The sequence below is a fragment of the Elephantulus edwardii genome, unplaced genomic scaffold (assembly GCF_000299155.1).
Source record: "Elephantulus edwardii isolate Elephantulus edwardi_28Jun2011 unplaced genomic scaffold, EleEdw1.0 scaffold00047, whole genome shotgun sequence".
Classification (NCBI taxonomy): Eukaryota; Metazoa; Chordata; class Mammalia; order Macroscelidea; family Macroscelididae; genus Elephantulus; species Elephantulus edwardii.
Genome location: NW_006399797.1, coordinates 7,777,884 through 7,798,909, shown reverse-complemented (window position 1 = coordinate 7,798,909; position 21,026 = coordinate 7,777,884). Strand labels below are relative to the sequence as shown.

The window sequence follows — 21,026 nt, the reverse complement described above, 5'->3', positions numbered from 1 at the left end:
AGACAATTTTCATTTTCTTTATATTGAAGTGGAATCTGTTATAAAGAAATAGAATTGGATTTTACATCCAAACTAGTCTTCTCCAAGCACTATTAAAATTCACATTCTCCTAATATATACTAAGCTTGTAAGAAAGAGGGGCTATAAGTATTTTTCTATTAAAAACTGTTTTGATTTGTTGAATGGAAAACCAAACTGCTTTGTACACTTTCATTCCCCCGCCCCAGAAAAAAAGGTTGGGGCGGGGAGGATGGAGAAGAGAAAAGAAAAACCTGACCCACACGGAGGAATGTTCATGTGCTTTTACTGCTGAGGATCAGGCTTGGTGAAAGCCCGATCACAGACGGCAAAGACTGTGAGGATGGTACAACTCTAGACAGTGTTTCATTCTGTTGTTCGTGGGGTGTCCTAAGTCCAAGCCAACGAGACTAAGAATGATAGATCTAAGGACAGCAGAGTAAAATCTTTAAATTGCAGAGCAATTATAGTTGCTGTTGTTATGTGCCATCGAGTCGCTTGCGACTCACAGCGACCCTATGTACAAGAGCTCTAAATGCTGTTCTATCCTGTGCCAACCTAGCCATCTCAAACGCACTTATTCCCACCGCTCCAGTCACAGAATCGATCCATCTCACCAAAGTCTTCCTCTCCTTCGCTTCCCCTCCACTCTGCCAAACATGATGTCCTTTTCCTAGGACCAGTCCCTCCTTGCAACATGCCCAAAATATGTCAGACGAAGCTTCAGAATCCTTGACTCCAGGGAACACTCTGGCTTCACCCTCTCCAGGACAAACCTGTTTGTTCTCCTAGCAGTCCATGGTATATTCAACACTCTTCTCCAGCACCATAGCTCAAAGGCATCAATCCTCTTTCTATCAGCCCTATTCACTGTCCAACTCTCTGATACATAGCACATAACTGTGAAGACTATAGCCCAGATCAGGCACACCTTAGTCTCCAGCCTGACATCGTTGCTCTTCAGTACTCTTGAGAGGTCCCTCACAGCCGACTTTCCCAATGCAATTCATCTCCTGATTTCCTGGCTGCTGTTACCAAGAGCGTTGACTGTGGAGCCAAGGAAATTAAAACTGTTAACTATCTCAATCTCCTCACCATCCATGCTAATGCTGCCAATTGTCCCAGTGGTTAGAATCTTTGTTTTAGGGGAAAAAAACAACACACACTTCATCCTTTATGTATAAACTGAACTAGCTTCGGATCAACTGGATCACAGATCCTCCCAAAATGTTACGGGTTGAGCTGAAAGTTAAATCCCACCAGCCACTTGGAGGGGCAAATCAATCTTGGATGGAACACAACCAGACTTTCCATTTGTTTATTGTGGGCACATCATCAGGAAAGACAAATTGGTAGAGAAAGCCATCACGTCTGGTGAAGCATGGGGTCAGCAAAAACAAGGGAAAACCTCAGTGAGCAGAATCTGTCAGCACAATAGCCATAACAATGGAGTCAAACACATTAATGATCACAGACATGGCCCTGGAGCAGGCAGCATTTCACGCTGTTAAACATCAGGTGGCCATCCGTGGGAGCCAGCATCTAACAACAATGAAGCCCTCTCACACAGGTCTCCAGTGTAAAAGGATAATGTCTTCATTTTGAGGAGCAAGGTGACAAAAGCTAACAATCACTCTTTTTGATTCAAACAAAAAGACAAGGGATTACAATTAATATCAGCAAATGTACTGAACTGCAAAAAGTGCAAATAGGAGAGGTGAGGGCAAAGATATTTAAGGGAAAGAAATCTGGCTTATATGAATTTACAAGGCAACTACCATAAATACCTTACTGATCACGATGAACTTAACCTCTCAGAAACCAGCAATGCTGGATGATGCCAGAGCACAACAACTTCCATTGAGAAGTCATTAAGCACACCTGGAAAACACCAAACACTGACTCAATTTAGAGTGAAGCTGTTCTGTATCAGGTCACAGGATGGTAGTATAACTATTGCGACAATTACAGGTCTAGTCACTTCTCAGGCAGCCTCTGTTTCCCATCTGTCACCTGTGCATAATTCATGGAAGAGACCCCTGCTGTCTAAAGCAAGTGCCCTTCTGAGCTGTTACGGGGACACTTGGAAGCATGCTGTCTCCAACAATGACATCACTGCAATGCAAGGAACAAACAGAGGCACAAACAATCCTAAACACAGTTACATTATTCTTGGTGTTAGTGGTCCGCTGAGCACAGAAGAATACAATTAAAAACAATCAGCCATTCTGTGGCACCACCACTGACAGTTCTTGTTTTGGCCTATATTTGAAACAAAAAGCCAAGCTTCCAAGCAGAATATACAATCATCCTGCCAGTGAAGGAAATATAAAAACTGCTTCCTGTTTCTTGGCTGACCTCAATTCCAGACAGCACACCCCAACCTTGTGCGTCCCCCACCCCCTTCCTCTTCCCACACACAGCGGAGGGGGCTCGCAGCTCTTCTGATCAGTAACACTCCTCGACCCCCATCCGGGCAGGCAAAATAGATAAGCAGCTGCCTATGACCAGGCTGATAGACTATCCGGCTGGGAAACTGAAAACTGGAAGGTTGGGGAGGGCAAGAAAAGCGAGCCAAAGTTCAGCAGAGAGACAGTGGGAGGGAGGGGGAAAGAGAAAGCAGTGTTTCATTTCTCAGAAGAAAAAATGATTTGGGGTGGAGAGATCCCTCTGCTTGGGTCAGAGAAGTGCAGGGAGCTCTCCAGTTCAATCTCTCCATCTCCTACCTGAGGGAAGAAAGGTTAGTGTGATTAGGGTACTTTCCCAATGCCATCATGTCAGAGTTAACATTATTAGTGTTTCTCGAACAACAAGCACCCTTGGGAGAAAAACACTGTCTTAACACTAGGAATAATTATTCTTCTCCTGAGAAACACTTGTTTTTTCACTCCAGGGTTGCTACGGAGTATTAAATGAACAAACAGGTTCCCAAACAAACTTTTGTGGGAAACATGGGCCCACTCACTAATCAAACATGGGTGCATTTTTCTGAGCGCCTAATTTTTGCCCCACCCCCACACGCCTTATGCCTGATTTTTCAGTCTGTCTCATAGGTATTCTGTTTTAAACTTTGTTCTATTGTTTTTTAGGGACTCTTGGGAGCTGCTTTCTTTAACCCTTTCCTGAAACAAACAAGAAAGAAGTGTACTATAAAGATTTGCATTTTCCCTTGAAAGGAATTTGGTGTGTTTCATGGACTTTCGTTATGGATTCACATGGGAATGAGTCGGAGAGGGCAGGCAGGCCCTACAGGTCCACTCTCTGTGCCCTTCTGGAGCTCTAGCGGAGGTGGATGTTGGTGGGTATCACTGAGTCAGCTACAACTCACAGCAACCCTATGAAAATGGATGGAGCCTCGCCTTATCCTGCGCCATCCTCCGATCTCCCCCATGCACAAGCCCATTGTTGCAGTCACTGTGTTAATCCAGTGATACCCAACAACCTAGCGGCTCCGTGACCTAGCAGTACAGTGCTTGCGCTGTCATCTCAAGGCCTGTGGTTCAAATTCACCAGGTGCTCCATGGGAGAACAATGGGCAACTTCTCCCATACCATTTACTGCCTCTGAAAACCTGCTGGAGGGTCAGCTGTGAGTCAGTTCCGACTCAATCTTACATAACAATAAACAAAAGGTTGATATCTACCAGCTGCTTCACTTGAGAAGTATAAGCAAAGATTTATAGCTTTGGAAGCCCAGTGCAAGGTCGCTATGAGTAGGAGGCAACGCCATAGCAGTGAGCTGAGTTAAGCTTTGCCTGCTTCTGTAGAGATGGAGATTGGCTTTTGTGATAGGCGATCACACACTTGCTGCTACTGTTAGCGGCCGCGGATGCCGAGTACCAGCAACCCACTTGTGCAGCCTGGAGATAGATTCTTAGCCTCTTAAAATACATGTCCCTCTGAGAAAAACCACTTTGTATGCTAACTGAAAAGTCAGCTCAGACTCACACTATATCGGAGGCCACAGAGAGTTTGTGCTTAAGGAGTACTGAGTCTCTGTTCGGGTAAATAAAGTACGTTTGACAATGAAGAGTGGTGACAGTTGTACAACATGGTGACAAGCATTAATATCACTGAATTGTTCATATGTGAAAGGTGGAAATGGCAAAATTTTGTTACATGCATTTTTCAACAGTTGAAAGAAATTATTGTCTTTTTGTTTAGGCTAGATCGAGAGGTATATTAGCAAACTTTATGCCTTTAATGAAATCTCAGCCTGGGGGTGAAGAACTTTGACACATTTCTCTCAGAATTTCATGAACAGTAGCAGAAGGTGCCAACATAGTAAAAGTTACCGTTCCGCTCTATTTCCCATGTGCACGAACAGCATAATAATTTATACCACCTTATAGCTAGCTGCTTCACTGCTGAGGGCTCATTTTTATTTGTATAATATTGCCGAGAAAGCAGGCAGGGAATGAGGAATAGAGGAAGCAATCAAGTGTTCTTTTCTACTCAGTTTCCCATGAGGATGGAGTTTGAGCTGAGTGTAAGGGTCTTTTTCAAGCATGAGAGAATATATAACCAGAGAGTGAAAATACACTAGTTGACTGTGTGACTAACTGCCTCCGTGAACAACTACCCCCTTTGCTGTGAGACCAGAAGAACAGGATGGTGGCTAGCCACTATCACTGGATATTTTTGATCAGAGATTCCACTAAAGAATCTGGTTTTCACAAACCTGACATTTTACAACCATGGAGGGTGGTGAATTCCTGAAACTAATGCTCTGAGATGAACCTTAAAGTTTACAATCTGCTGGCCTAGTGGTAAGGAGCTGTGCTGCAATCCCAAAGGCACGCAGTTCAAATCCACCAGCTGCTCTACGGCAGAAAGATGAACAATCTCCTTCTGTGTGATTAAACTGCCTCTGAGGGAGCTCTGGTGGCCTAGTGGCAAGACACTGCACTGCAATCCCAGAAGTACGTGGTTCAAATCCACCAGATGCTCTGCTGGAGAAGGAGGGGGCAATCTCCTCCTGTACCAGTCAGATCTGAGTTGACGGTACACGTAAAAATAATACAATAAAAATAAAAAAAAATTGCCTCTGAAAACCTGCTGGAGAGTCAGCTATGGGTTGGTTCTGACTCAACGATACACAACAACAACAACAAGAACAACAACCCCTGAAACCCTCGAAAACAGAACCAGAGTTTAGCTTAACTAGTAAGAAAGACCTGGTTTGAGCCCTATACTCTTAAAAACTGTCTAGATGGGATCAAATTGACCATGGCAAATCAGATTAGAAAAGAACCTTAGGGGCCAATTTACATTAACGAAGAATATTTCCTGGAATAAAAGGTGAGAGTGGTTACACAACTCTAAAAATGTTATCAAACATCACTGAATTATACATGTAGAAATTGTTAAACTGATGTATGCTTTTCTAAGTAAAATTTCAGGGAAAGAAAGCACGCTGTAGGGGGGGAAAAATTCCCAAACATATGAGATGAGCAGTAACAGGGACAGGCGAGCACCACCAGGCCCTTCTGTAAGCCTAAACATAAACAACTCAGTTCCAAATTAGGCAGCATCTGCTTTGGCTCCTAAACATCCCTCCATAGTTTTTGTGGGCAAAGGACAAGTGAAATGTGACCTGATTAAAATGTAAACATTTAAATTTCAACACAAGAGAGGCAACTAGCTGCTGCACACATGTAAGGACTTCCATCCATCAGGACCAACATCTCTGGGCTCTAGTGTCCTGGTCAGCTCCTGTTCTGGGCTCTTTAAGAAGGCAGTCAATTCAGGCCACATGGTTAGCTTTCTGTCCTCCTGGTGTACTCGTCTCAGCAGAAAGTACCAAGGGTTCCTCTCTGGAGACTATTACACATCTCTTAGTTCACATATGTGGTTTGCTAATGCATAAAACACTCAACTTACTTTTTGGCTGACCTGGTAATCTACAGCAGTGTGGAGAGAGCACTGGAGATTCCAGGCCAAACATGTCACTGGCTGCTTCTCATAATGTGGTCATTCTACGCTGTGAAATGGGACTCCGTACCAGGAAAACAAAGGCTGCTGATGTGGGTGAACAGAATAAAGAAAAAGGAAGCACTGTGGCTTTGCATTTAGAGTACACCCATTTATTAGATATTAGTGAGGGAAAGCAGTTTTATGCACGCGCCTGGTTGCTAATATAACACCCTACACGTCTCATTAAGAAGATACAAAAGGCCATTTATGCCAAAGGTCCCTGGACACAGAGAAATGAAAATGTCAGGATTTTCCTGTCTGCATCCTAAGGGAGATTAGCCTTTGGAGAGGATCACAGACCATCTAAATCAGCATCCTTGCTTCAATTAACCTACCAAATGAGGCTCAGAAGTCATAGATAATTTTGATGTAAACTGAATAATTCAAAACAAAAATACTAAACTTCTTTTAAGGTATGGATGATGCTGAATTACCTAAATTTCTGACAAGGGACTCATATCTAAAATTTATAGAACACCACTTGACTTAACGGCACATAACAATGACAGCACTGCAGCAAGAAAAAGACATACAGTCCAGTTATAAAAGAAGCAGAAGACTCTTCACCAAAGAAGATATTCAGATGGTCAAAAACTACATGAAGAAACGCTCAAGATCACTAGCCAACATAAAGATGCAAAGCAAAATAACAAAAAACACCTTACCCCCAGCAACAATAGCCAAGTTCAACAAGGCAGTAAATATCAAATGCCTGGGAGGATGACGAGAGACTGGGACTCTCATGCCCTGCTGGCAGGAATGTAAAATGGCATAATCACTAGGAGAAGAAGTTTAGTGTTTCCTCAAAAAGTTGAAAATAGAAATAAGGTTTGTTCTAGCTAGTCCACTACTAGGAATATATCCTAAAGAAATCAAAGTAAGACAGAAACATACATATGCACTCCCAAATTTATTGCTGCATTATTCACAATAGCAAAGAGATGGAAGCAGCTTGTTAGCAAAAAGAATGGGAAGAGAAACTGTGGTACTTTCACACAATGGAATATTAGGCAGCACTGAAAAAATAATGAAGAACTCATGAAAACCTACACAACATGAATGAGTCTAGAGGAAATTAAAAGGACAAATACTGTATAAGACACCTGTTATAAAGATAGGATTGTTGACGAGGTGAACAGGAAAAGAATAGCTCAACAATGAGCACTGTATTGGATTAGGTGAAGGGAAGATCAATGTGAAATGAATGGATGAACAGACATTATGTGTATTGTAATTAAAAAATGAAACAGGACATGCATTACTGATTGAATGAGGTGGGGGCAAGACCAAGGACACTAAGTAAAGATTTATACACAGATAGAAACAATCTTGGAAGGTTACCTAGATGTTGGTTTGACCTTGGGAGAGGAAGGGAAGGAACAGAAATTAGTGAATGGACAGGAAGGGTGAAAGGAAAATGAGGGTACAAGGACGTGATCATAAGGCGAGGTAAATAATGGCACTGTTCAATTGTAATAACACAAAGTATATGAGTTACTGAATGAAAATCAATAAAAATAATTCTGCTAAAGATAACTGAAAATTGGTTCAAGCCAAATTCAAAACGAGGGAGTAGAACAATGGGTATTACTGTGGACACCAGATCAATCTTGACTAAACTCAGAGACAACAAGAAAGAAAATTCTAGGAAAAAAAATACAAGAAAGATGTGTCCTCTTGACTATGTAAAGGCGTATGGATGTGTGAACTGTGTGGATCAAGGCAAATTATGGATAACACTGTGAAGAATGGGAATTCCAGAATATGTAATTGTGCTCACAAGAACCGTGTAAAAAGACTAAAAGAGAGTAGTTTGAACAGAACTGAAACTATCATCAAGACAAGCAGAGAAAAAGACCAAAGTTGTTAAAGATTTCCTGTTCTTTGGACCCATAATCAACCCAGGGAAGCAGAAACCAATAAATCAGATGGTTTATAGGTCAAATTCGTGGCCACAAAAAAAAAAAAAAAAAACACAAAAACAAAAACAAAAAAACCAAACAAACAAAAAAAAAAAGCCCCAACCAAAAACCTCTTTAAAGTTATAAAAGGAAATCTGTCACTTTGAGGACTAAAAAGTAATTAAAATCCAAGTCAATATTTTCAATCATTTCATGTGTTTCCTACACATCTGAAAGTTGGACAATGACTAAATAAGGAATATTGAAGAAAAGTTGATGCCTTTGAATTGTGGTGTTGGAGAGGAGAATTGAATACATCACAGACTGTCAAAAATACTAACAAATCTGTCTTAAAGGAAGTTCAACCAGGGTGCTCCTTGGAGGCATGAATTGCTTACACTGGGCATACTTTCAGAAAGAAACAGTCCTTAGAAAGAGGCATCATGCTGGAAATGGTATAGGGCCCTTTAGAGAGGAAGACACTCAATGAGATGCATTGAAACAGTGATTACTGCAATGGGCTTAAGCATGGCTGAGATCATGGAGTTGGTGCAGGGTAGAGCAGTCCTGCCTTATGTTGTTGTAAGGGTTGCTCCGAGTTGCACTCATCTTGATGGCATCTAAGAACAACATATGTATGTATGTGAAAGATGGACAATGAATAAGAAAGATCAAGACATAACTGATGGATTTTCATTATGGAGTTGGCAAAGAACACTTATAGTTGCAATAATGAGAGATGCCATATTCAAAATCCTGAACGATCCAGGAAGCATTAAAAGAAGATATACAGAACCACTGAACCAGAAAGAACTGGTTGACAGTGGTAAGAACTTGCGTTACAATACCGAAAGAACATGGTGTGAATTCGCCAGCTGCTCCATAGGAGAAGGACGGGCAATCTGTTCCCTTGTGATTAACTAACTGCCACTGGAGGGTCAGCTATGGGTCAGTTCTGACTCGACGATACTCAACAAAAAACATATGAATAAGAGTTAATAGTAACAAAGGGAGAAGTTCAAACTGCATAGAAGACAGTGACAAGAAAGAAAACCCTAGGAATTGACAGGATACCAACTGACATATTTGCAACTAACATATGCAACCTTGGACATGTTCACCAGTCTATGCCATGAACTTTGGAGGACAATCACCTCGAAGTGATCTATACTTGTTCCCATTCCCAAGAATGATCCACCAGACTGTAGAAATTATTAAAAAATATAATTCATTTCACAGGCAAGCAAAATCTTGCTGAAGACCATTAAAAAAACACACAAAACAAAAACAAAAAAGCACACCACAAAACAAAACAAACCAGCTTGGACTACACTGACAGGAAACTACCAGAAATTCAAGCTGGCTTTAGAAGAGGCCATGACACCAGAGATATCACCATTAATGTCAGATGGATTCTGGATAAAACTAGAAAACACCAGATGAATGTCTGTCTTTGTTTATTGACTGTGCAAAGGCATCTGACTGTATGGATCACAACAAACTAAGGCTAACACTGAGAAGAATAGGAATTTCAGAAAATGTGAATTTGCTCATATGACATCAATACCTACACCAAGAAGCAGTTATCCAAACAGAACAAGAGAACTCTGTATAGTTTAAAATCAGGAATGATGGGCATCAGGGTTGTATCCTTTATCCATACTTATTCAATCTACATGCTGAGCAAATACTTCATAACTCCAGATTCTATGGAGAAAAATGTAGCATCAAGATTGGAGGAAGGCTTATCAACAACCTACATTATGTAGATGACACAATCCTACTTGCTGAACTTGAGAAGGACCTGAAGTGCTTGCTACAGAAGATCAAAGACTACAGCTTTCAACATGGATTACATCTCAGTATTAAGAAAACAAAGGTCCTTACCACTGGGCCAACAGGCAACATCATGATAGATGGAGAAAGGATTGAAAGTGTCAATGATTTTATCTTACATGGCTCTACTAACAGCTCTGCTAACAACAACCAAGTGATCAGGAGACATTACTTTGGGCCAGGCCACTGTCAGGTACCTCTCCAAAATACCAAAGAGTTATGACGCCAGTTTGAATATTAAGGCCAACCTGGTTCAGGCCATTATAATCATTTGTTATGCATCTAAGATCTGAACAATGAATAAGCATAACAGAAAAATAATCGATGCCTTTGAGCTATGGAGATGGAGAATAGTATGAATACCCCATAAATTACCAAAAGAATGAACTGGTATGTCCTAGAAAAGGTACAGCCAGAGTGTTTCTTGGAGGCAAGGCTGACAAGGCTTCATCTCTCATATTTTGAACATGTTGCCAGGAGAGGTTATTTCTTGCAAAGGGACATAATGTTTGTAAAGATGGAGGGTCAGAAAAAAAGAGGAAGACTTTTTCCTTACCACTGGGTCAACAGGCAACATCATGATAGATAAGGGATTCGTCATGATAGATGAGTGAGATTAACGTGGTGACTGCAGTAATGGGCTCAAGTGTATCAGAGATGGTGCAGACAGCACAGGACAGGGCAGGTTTCAGATCTGCTGTTCATAAGATTGCTATGAATTAACTCAATGACACTTAACAACTACAAAAAAAATATATTTCCACACAAGTAGTAACAATTGCATAAGGTTGCCAGTCAAAGACAAGAGGAGGGAGAGGGGGACTAGAGATCAGTAAATAGATGGGTAAAGTGGAGGTAAAGGGATGGCACAGCAAGGTTTCGATAGGATGTTGTTAATAATGGCATTATGCAATTGTAATTAATGTTACAAAACAAAATGTGTATGAGTGATTGACTAAAAGTCAATTAAAAATATTACCAAAAAAGGTGAGCCATGGCTATAACAATGAACAAGTGAACAATAAAGACTTTTTAAGAGTTCAAGAAAGAAAAAAATTCCACTGGTCAATGCCTGTCCCAAGAACTTTATGCAAATGGGTAGCATGGTGACTGAGTCTCTTCTGAAGGATAGTAGTGAGACTGGCAGAGAGATGGAGGTAGCCACTTGAAGTAGTTAGAATGACCCTGGAAGGCCAAACCCAAATGGAATGGACTTAAAAATAGCTAGCAGATAACCAGCAAAATGTGTATAAGGATCTAATTGGGCACAAATGGGTGAGGATGGACGGGGAGAAAACACAGGGTCACAAAATTTGGTGTATGAACGCAGGGGTGGATAATTCAGCAGGGATCTGGAAAGAAAGGGTAATGGTGGGCATAGTTCAATGATGATTAATTTTATAAACATAATGAATGAGAATGATTGTATGAGACACAATGTGAATGATAGTGTGAAACACAGTGTGTATGAACTTTGTAAGGACATCAATATAAAATAAAAATTTAAAAAAATAAAGTAGCTGGTGCTTACTTAGGTCAAGCCCAGGCTTACCAGCCTACAGTCACAGACTGGAATCAAGCAGAACAATGGATAAGCTCTGAATTTAAATGCATCAACAAGCACAGGACTTACATGTGAACAGTAAGTTAATGACCTAAGTAGAATGAGTCACGTTCCTTTCCAAGTTAAAGTTCTTTACTTCTTGGGATTGTATTTCAGGGCAGAACGATAGTATTTCTTAGGGCTTTAGACTTGACTTCCTTATCTAAAGCTTTGCTTTTGCATCAGTGCTATTTTAAAGTGTCAATGAGAGATGTGTTTGGGAATCATTTCAAATATGTCATAAATACTTGCCTTTATAGTAGCTTCCTTCTTTGCTAGGACACCACTGATTTCAATATTAACCTATGAAAACACTAAGAGCTACAAATTACTCTTAATTTATTTTTAATTTCAAGGTTGCCTCAGGATCTAGTCATTGAAGTTTTTTTCAGGTCTTTGGGTTTCTTCACATTAGACTCAAGTTCTCACCATTCAAAGGTATGTTATCAAGTGATTTACTTTTTAGTGTGTTTGGATCCCATTTTTAAAATAGGAAAGAAGAAAAAGATGGTTGCTTTAACATACATTTTATAGAGCTAAATGTGACAAAAGAACAAACAAATATGTCTTGAAGGCAGTGCAATGAGGGCGCTCCACAGAGGCAAGGGGAGTGAAGCTTTGTCTCACATACTGGGCATGTTGTTAGGATGAGGCATTCCTGGAAAAGGGTATCATGCTTGGAAACGGAGAGGATCAGCAAAGGAGAGGGAGCCCCTCAATGAGTTGGACTTACACTGGTGACTGTAACAGTGGGTTCAAGTGTGTTAGGGACGATGATGGCACCAGGTACAGACCTCTTGTTCATAAGGTTGCTTTGAGTCACAGTTAAATCGAGGGTATCTAACAACAAAATGTGACAAAGTATCTTCTTTGGTACATGTTAGCATCACTAACTAAACGGCATGTTTCAACACTGACTAACAAGTATTCCTATTTTTTGTGTGCTTTTAATCCTAGTTAGAGATCTGAACTCACAGATATTGCTGACCTTTATGTTGGTGGCTGAGTGCTTAACCATTATCAAGGCTCCTCTGAATTAATGACTTTTTCAGTCAGCTCAGATATACAACACACAGGAATTTTCTGCCAAGAACTGGAAAAGTAAAACTATCAACATTATCTCATTATTGTGAAGAAATACATTGCAACAATTATAAAACATGTCCTTTACATAGAGAGATGCTTTCTAACTTAAAATTAAAAGGCAAAGAGAATGGCGCTCTACTGGTTGTACAAATTCATGGGGATTAAATGGCTGGCATATAATAAACAGCACACTAGGAAGTGATTATCAGTAAGAGCCATGTTCATATAAACAGAAGATAACTTTATAGAATGAAGCAAATTAGATGTTTATGTGAAAAGTCATGTGACCATATTTATGTTTGAATGTAAAAGTAGCATTAAAAAATTCTGGAAAGTACTTCTCAATTTGTCTAGTACTTTATACAGCCTTTTCTTTGGTGACACTCTTGACACTTCTTAAAGGCTTTCCTTGTGATCCTAGTGCATAAAAGCTTCACTTACATCAATGCAGACTCGAACAATTCAGTCACTCTCAACAAAAGTGAGGTGCATTTCATTTCTTTCTTCAGCAACAATAAAGAACTGATGCAAACTCTTTCTCTCCATTAATCTGAGACACTTGTTCTTGCAGTAGTGCCCGAATGTCTAACTTCGAAGGCAGGAAAGTGACACCTCACATTTACAGAGCGCCGAACAGAAGGGCCAAGAGTCTTGCCATTAACATCATGGATAAATTACTGCTGTCTTGTCAATTTTCTATGCTTTATCATCTCAACTTAGAGGAGTGCATTCTTCCCTTCAAGTGCTTGAGATGGTTAATATTTTATTTACTCTGGTTAAACACAATTTGATTCAAAGGCAAAATAGTGGTCTCAGGGCTGCCTCTTGAATTTTAGGATTGTTCTGAAAATTATCTGTGGAATAGAATGAAGTGAGTATCAATAATTCTTATAAAGTTCACTTTAAAAATAGGTATTTTCTTTGGAAAGACTTTAATACCACTGGGAATGGAGCAAATAGACTCCACTGTTACATATGGCCATAACTGTTGACTTCTCAGATTATAATTATGATGCCATATAGCACTAATCATCAAACTATATACACACATACACATATTTATATATATATGTGTGTGTGTATGTGTGTGTGTATATGTATATATATATATATACACACACACACACACACACACACACTGATTCAACACAAAAGACTTGGAAATGTGTGTGTGTGTATGTATGCATATGTGTGTACATATACATAACATATATTGTCATTGTTGTTGTTGATTGCTATTGAATCGAGCATGACTCATAGTGACTTTATGAACAAATGACCTGAAGACTTTCTATAACTATTGTCATTTCTCAAAGTTTATACAGTTTCCAGAGGCATATTGTTAAGGAAGTGGATGCCACTCCTGCTTCTAAACATAATATATATACAGGTATACACACACACACACATGCACAAATATACACACACAACATATATATGTTGTTGACATGTGTGTGTATACCTGTATATATGTTATGTTTGGGAGCAGTATATATACACACACTCACTTGACTTGAAATACTTAGGATGCTATGGACAGAATATTGAATGATCCAGAAAGCATTACTAGAAGATGGAAGTAGGATAAAGAGCCACTGTACCACAAAGAATTGGCTGACATGGAAGAATTTCATGAAACTACACATGATCAAGAGGCAATGGTGATGAAAGAGGAAGTTCAGGCTGCTCTGAAGGAATTGGCAAAAAACAAGGCCCCTGAAATTGATGAAATAACAACTGACATATCAACAAACAGATGCTGCCTGGGATATGCTCACCAGGTTGTGCCAAGAAATCTGAAAAATAATTACCTAGCCAACTGACTAGAAGAGATCCATATTAACTCTCATTTCAGAAAGAGGTAACCTGGCAGAGTGGAAATTATCGTACAATATCATTCATATCACACACAAGCAAAATCCTGCTGAAGATTATCCCAAAAGGACTGGAATAGTACATCAACAGAGTCCTACCAGAAATACGAACTGGGTTTAGAAGAGGCCATGGTACTAGAGACATAATCATCAACGTCAGATCCTGGCTGAAAGCAAAGAGTGCTAGAGGAATGTCTATCTGTGTTTCATTGACTATGTAAAGACATTTGATTGTGTGGATGACAATAAATTATGGCTAACCTTAAGAAGAATGAGAATCCCAGAATATTTGACTGTGCTCATGCGAAACTTATACTCAGACAAGAAACAGTACTCAGAACAGAGCACAGAAATACAATATGGTTCAAAATCAGGAAAGAAGTGCATCCAGGATGTGTCCTGTTTCAATACATTTTCAATCTATATGTGGTACAGATCATTTGTGAGGCTGGGCTTTATGAGGAGGAATGTGACATTGGGATTAGAGGAAGACTAATCAACAACCTGCATTATGCAGGTGACACAACCTCGCTTGCAGAAATTGAAGAGGACCTGAAGTGCTTGCAGCAGAAAGTCAAGGACTAAGAGTCTTCAATATGGATTGAAGCTCAACATCAAGAAGACAAAAGATTCTCACCACTGGGCCGACTGGCACTACCACAATGCCAATTACTAAATTGAAATAGTTAATAATTTCATCTTTCTCTGATCCACAATCAACAGTCTTGGCACCAGTAGTCAGGAAATCAAATGATGAACTGCACTGGGAAAATCTGCTGTCAGGGACCTCTCCAAGAGTATGGAGAAGCAGCAACATCAATTTAGAAGCTAAGGTGTGCCTGATTCAGGCCATCATCTTTGCAATTACTTTCTATGCATCAGGGAGCTGACCAATGACTAAAGACAACAGAAGAAGAATTGATGCCTTTGAGTTGTGGTGCTAGAACAGAGTATTGAACAATCCATGGACTACCAAGAGAACAAACAGGTCTGTCTTGGAGAGGGTGAAAACAAGTTTCTCCTTGGAAATAAGGATTTTGAAGCTCCGTCTCATATACATTAGACACATGGCCAGGAGGGACCGATCCTTGGAGAAGGACATCATGCTTGGAAGGGTGGAAGGAAAGAGCAGGAGAGGAAGATCCTAGGATAATGGGGGTAGGTGTATCAGAGTCAGTGAGACTGGTTCAGAACAGAGGAAGGTTCATAGGGTTGCTATGAGTCATAGGCAACTTGATGGCACATAACTACTGTCGAATCAGTACCAACTCATAACTGACCTTCTCGCAGGTTTTCAGAGACAATAAATTGCATGGGAGAAGATTGTTTATCTTTTTCCCATGGAGCAGGAAGTGGATTTGTCTTCGAGTTGGCAGCTCCATTCCTTATCATTAGACACTAGAGTTTCCAGCTGTTCTCTAAGGTGAGACATGCAAGGCAGATTTTGGTACTACAACATTAGAATGTTTCAAGGACAGAGAGAGGGCCGCTGCTTCTGCCTGAGAACACTGGCTCAAAGTCTATGAAGAAGATTTTATAAGTCTTGTTAGGCAATATGGTTGCCGATATATGTAGAAGCAGAATAAGAGCTTTCATTCTGGATATAGGAAAGGATGTTGAATAAAAGCACAAAATGGGAAATATCTGTGGGATCTAAAAATGTAAACGGTGACTGAGGCTGGGTGGAGGGTGAGCTGGGTCAGAGATGGAAATCATAACTGCTAGAAGAAATATAAGTATGCTCTCAAAGTGTTGATTGGTAGGTCAGTAACAATACAGGCATAGCCTGTATTTACCAAGTACATAATCTGAGTTAGCCAGGGACCGTGCTAGGTACCAGGGAAAGAGTAATAATCCCACGGATGTGGACTCTTCTTTGGTGGAGAATGCTGCTAGGATAAAAATAACCATCCAAAGTCCACTGACATATGGGTATATATTTACATAAGCAAACACACACATATCCCTTGTTAAAATACCTATTTTTTTATTGTCTATTTATAAGTGCAGTATATTGAGATGAGGAATCTGAGATATTGAAACATATTCAGGCCAAGATGTCAGAGAATCTGAATGGCAGTTCTGGAAGAGAAGTTGTGGTTCAATAACAAACAAAACTACAAATGGAGTCATTTTAATATTGATACCTTCTCATTTAAATTCTAAGAAAATCATGATGACACTAGAATCTATAAATAGATGTACCTCTTATCCAGGAAAAGGCAGCATGTGATAGGAGAAAAGAGTTTAGATTCAGGAGATGAACAAAGTTGATCTGAATTTCAGTTGAACCACTTGCAATCTGAGTCACCCTCCCTGAGTCTGACTTTCCACAATGATAGGACTAGATAGAATATTTTCCTTCCCAAGTTAAATGAATGAACTAGAATGACATAGCACTCACCAAATAGTAAGTATTCAGTGATTTTTATCAACTATTATTGTTCTTTATAACCCTACAGAACAAATCCATATTTTCTTATTGTTAAGATACTAATAACATTGAAAAACAAGGAACTCATGCAATATTAAAGTGGGTGACCCTGGAGGACATTATGCTGAGTGAAATATCTCAGTCACAAAGGGACAAATACTGCATGGTGCCACTGTTATAGAATGGGTCCGACATCAGGGTGGGGGTATGACAGAAAAAACTGGATAAATTATGTATATTGTATTGAAACAGATGAGGGAAAGAACAGATTAGAAGTGATATATGATTGAGTATTATGGTTAGCACAGGAATTCAGAATTAAGGTTGCATAGAGAAGTGTACTTGGGGTGGGGGGTGGGGGTGAAGGGACGTGGGGATTGTATACTAATGAAGGAATTTTTTTTCTTTTTTTTTCTCTCTTTGGAGAGGGAAGCGAGCTGGTGGGGAGGGGTGGGAAGGGAGAAAATTGCGGCAATGAATGAATGGAAATCCAAAACCTCTGTGAAAAAAAAAATAAAAAATTATAAAAAAAAGATATTAAAAGAGGTAATTTTGGAACTGCGACAAACAACAAATAATTGAAGGCATGAGAAAGATTCAAAACACTTAAACTATTGGCTTAATGGCAGATAAACTATAAATATACATTATCTAATAATTCTTTAAACTAGAAATAAAAATGTAGATTTGGAAGAATGCATAAACAGGAAATCCTCTTGAAATTTCAGTCAACTTCTTGGTTTGAATTAATTTTTCTACGTGCCACAGGGGACTATAGAAATCAGAGAGAGAAACAAATATAAAAATTTTTAAAAATTACTCTTCTCCTGCCTTTGACTTTTTTCCCCCCTTCTTCTCATTTATTTCCTCCATTTTCTTTCTCTCACTGGAGCTTTGTACTTTGGACACCAACCTGTTGCTTAGTGTGAAAACAGAATAACGTAAATTCTCAGTAAATGTTAGCACTTTCCTGAGCTTTCTTCACTATAACACTTTTCCAGAACATTTGAATTCTAGGGCACTAAGAAGGACATGATAATGTCATTACAACTTCGCATTTCTGCACTGCGGGTCTATCTTCCTAATTTACATGCTTTTTAAAAAGACACTTTTAATGTACGTTAATATTAATAACTTTTTCATCTGCCAATGTAGTTTAAAACTCTCAAAGTGCAGCTGTGATATCTATATTATTTATTTGTTCAAATTACTGCAAAACAGAAATTTAAAGGCCTAGTTTCAAGCTGCCTTTCCCCTATCACTGAGAGCCCAAGTCTTGTTGCTGGAAGCAAATATTTCACAAATGAAGGAGGAGAGTGATGACAGCAATAGATTCTCCTTGAAGACGAATGCTGGCATCACTTGCACCCAAAGCAGCATGTCTTTGATTGTAGGCTAGACAAGGTAATCCACTTACGCTGAAAGAGGCTTCACTGCTAAATCAAGTTCCAAACAACAAATCTCATTCGCTTAAAGTCATCTGTTATTTTAAGTGTTATGGACATCCAGGATAACATCAAGTACAGTGACAGTCACCCTCACAGACTATGCCAAAATGACACCGCTCCAAGTGCTATAAATAGCCTCTGACCAGATACACAGCTTGCCTCAAGGGACCATCTCATTCTCCAAAGTAAAGTTTTCTTTCTTGGTGGTTGGTTTTGTTTTTTTTTTTCTTGGTGGTTTTTATTCTTCCTCTTTTATTTTAAATTTACTGTTCGGTGAAAATGGACTTTGTCAAAGGGCTAGTCACAGGCAGGGTCCACATCAGCCAAAGCAGACGTCAAACTGGGATAGGACTTGACTGCTTCTGACATAAGTAGCAAGTTTGCACCTGCATTACAGTCAAGGCAAATGCCCCAATGTTCTCCATCAGTAGCAAGTATTTTCCAAGGGCCACACATGATAGCAGGCCCAGAGCAGAGCAGGATGGGCAGAGGTTAAGATCAGGAGAGTGAGCAGGTCTGGGAATCCCACGAAGGCTGGACTTCAGGAAGACCAACATGTGGGTGCCACCCTTTCTGTAGATAGGTAGACAGATTCCAATTTGTCATCCAAGAATCTGGACTCTGTGGATTTTCACCCAATGAGTTCTTTGGTCTTCACCGCCAGGTTCCGGTCCAGCTCTGCAACTGTGTCGTCAGCCATTTTACCTTCTCTATGAGTCTAACGGTATCCCCTGAGACTGTGTCCTTGGATTTCTTCAGCTTATTCATTGCATTGGTACGAATCTTCCTTAGAGATTCTTTGGCCTTGTTGGTGTTCTGTTTGGCCAGTTTTACCAGCATTTCCCTGTGTTCTCTTGGTAACTTTGGGAATGGGCACTCGAATTAGCATCCCTCCCACTTCTGGGTTCAGATTCATTGCACTTTCTCCTATAGCCTTGATAGCTGCAGCTGTACACTCTGGGGAAATTGGTCATGTTCACTAAAATAAGCTGTGATGACTTCATGGAGCTCTGGCCAATCTGGTTTAAAGCAAGCTTCCCATCATCGGTTAACACAGTAATATGACCAAGGGATCCTGGCGAGGTCCTTATGTTGAGAGTCTTACTGAAATTATCTTTGAGTGCTTCCATTACAGACTTCATTTCTTCATCTACTGTTTCCAAGCTGATTACATCCTCAACCGAAGAATATTCACTCTGGTTTGGGATTGTCCTTTTCCTTTAGCTTTCTTGGTAGCAAAATGGACTGGTAACGCTGGATAGGCTATGTACTGCCTACGGTCACCTGGTTTTTCATTCACTGTCTTCATTGTAACTTCTGAAACAGGTCTAGTTAGGGCTGCAAATGAGTTGTAAAAGGCAGGATGGGCCAAGCAGAAGAAGCACCTTAATCCCAAGGCCATGACTGAAGATATTCCTTGAGCATTCACGAGCTTACCAGCTACTGACCAGGTTACTAGTGTAAAGCTGAAGTGGCCCAAAGTAACGTTTTCAATTCATTCATTTAGTACTTTAACTATTCAACTGGTAAATGTTTATCATGTAAATATTATGTGCACAGGCACTGGAGAGACAGTACCTAGAAGTGAGAACTCTTGTGACAGTCACACATCTTCTATGTGTCACAGAGCAGTTCCCGAGGATGAAGACATGAAGTAGCCCATTGTCCTCAAGGAGAAGGCTCAGTCCGAGGGTCTCCAAATGGCTCCTTCCTCATCACGAAGCAGAACCAAGAAAAGGATGTCAGAGAAGAGCCTACTCATTGCTTATGCTGCAAAACTCATCCAGGTGTGCATTTACTCAGTCTTGTACTCTTTTCTCATCAGAATAACTGCAAATGCATTTTCTGAGAATCCTACAATAAGTTACCTTCTAGCATTTTTTAAAACTGCTGATGCTCTTCTAAACTGGTGTTCATTAGACGATCCACTTCAATATGGACTCAGGGAACATAGGGTGATGCTGAAAAGCTAATGAAGAATCTGTCTGTACTTTGTTTGTAATTAATCAAATGGTAACACCAGCTTGGGGAGTTGCTGTGTTTATTAAGAAACCAACTAACTTGGGCAAAGAGAAGGATAATGGCACATGCTTTTTTTGAAAATTATCCAGAAGAATTTAAAGAGCTTCCGAATGAATATTAAAATGGCTACAAAAATCTGAGGACAAAGGTTTTAGACAGCTCATACTTTTTTAGTCACATAGCAAATTGTATACAAGTCTTATGTGGATAGAGTGTTCCAGTTACCAATTAATTAGTTTAACGCCTTAAGGGTCAATGGTACAGATTTTTGCCTTTCCTCAAGTGACTTCCTGCTGAAATTAAGAGAGTCTCATCAAGTATATTTCTTGCATAAAACTAAGACTCTTATAAAAATGTCTTCGTCAAGTTGTAATAGTTGTTATGTGGCAACGTGTAGGAAATGACCCAGAGCTGACCCTCTAGTGAGTCTTCAGAGGCTGTGAACTGCACAGAAGGAGACTGCCCTTCTTTTTGTCATGGAGCAGCTGATGGATTCAAACCACTTGCCTTTGGGTTGGTAGTGAAACTTCTTACTCACTAGGCCTCCAAAACTCCCTATCCAAATCTATCAGCTGCTCCATAGGAGAAGGATGGGCAATGTTCTCCTGTGCAATTTACTACCTCTGACAACCTCCTGGAGGGTCAGCTATGAATTGGTTCCAACTCGACAGCTCACATCAACAACAACATAGTAGGTTCTGAAAATGTCTCAACACAGCCACAGCTCTGGTAACTTAGTGATAAGGAACTGTGCTACAAATGCAAAGGTACAGGGTTTGAATCCATTAGTTGGGTTCAAATGGGCACTCTCCTATGTGATTTACTACCT

The 21,026-nt window shown here is 40.0% G+C and overlaps 1 protein-coding gene and 1 pseudogene across 1 annotated transcript in view; both read right to left on the bottom strand.

The window, feature by feature from the left end:
- Positions 1-21,026, bottom strand: part of SRGAP1 (SLIT-ROBO Rho GTPase activating protein 1) — a 399,631-nt gene that overhangs the window by 265,815 nt on the left and 112,790 nt on the right. The gene's annotated exons all lie outside the window — the stretch shown is intronic.
- LOC102858742 lies at positions 18,807-19,577 on the bottom strand (annotated as a pseudogene).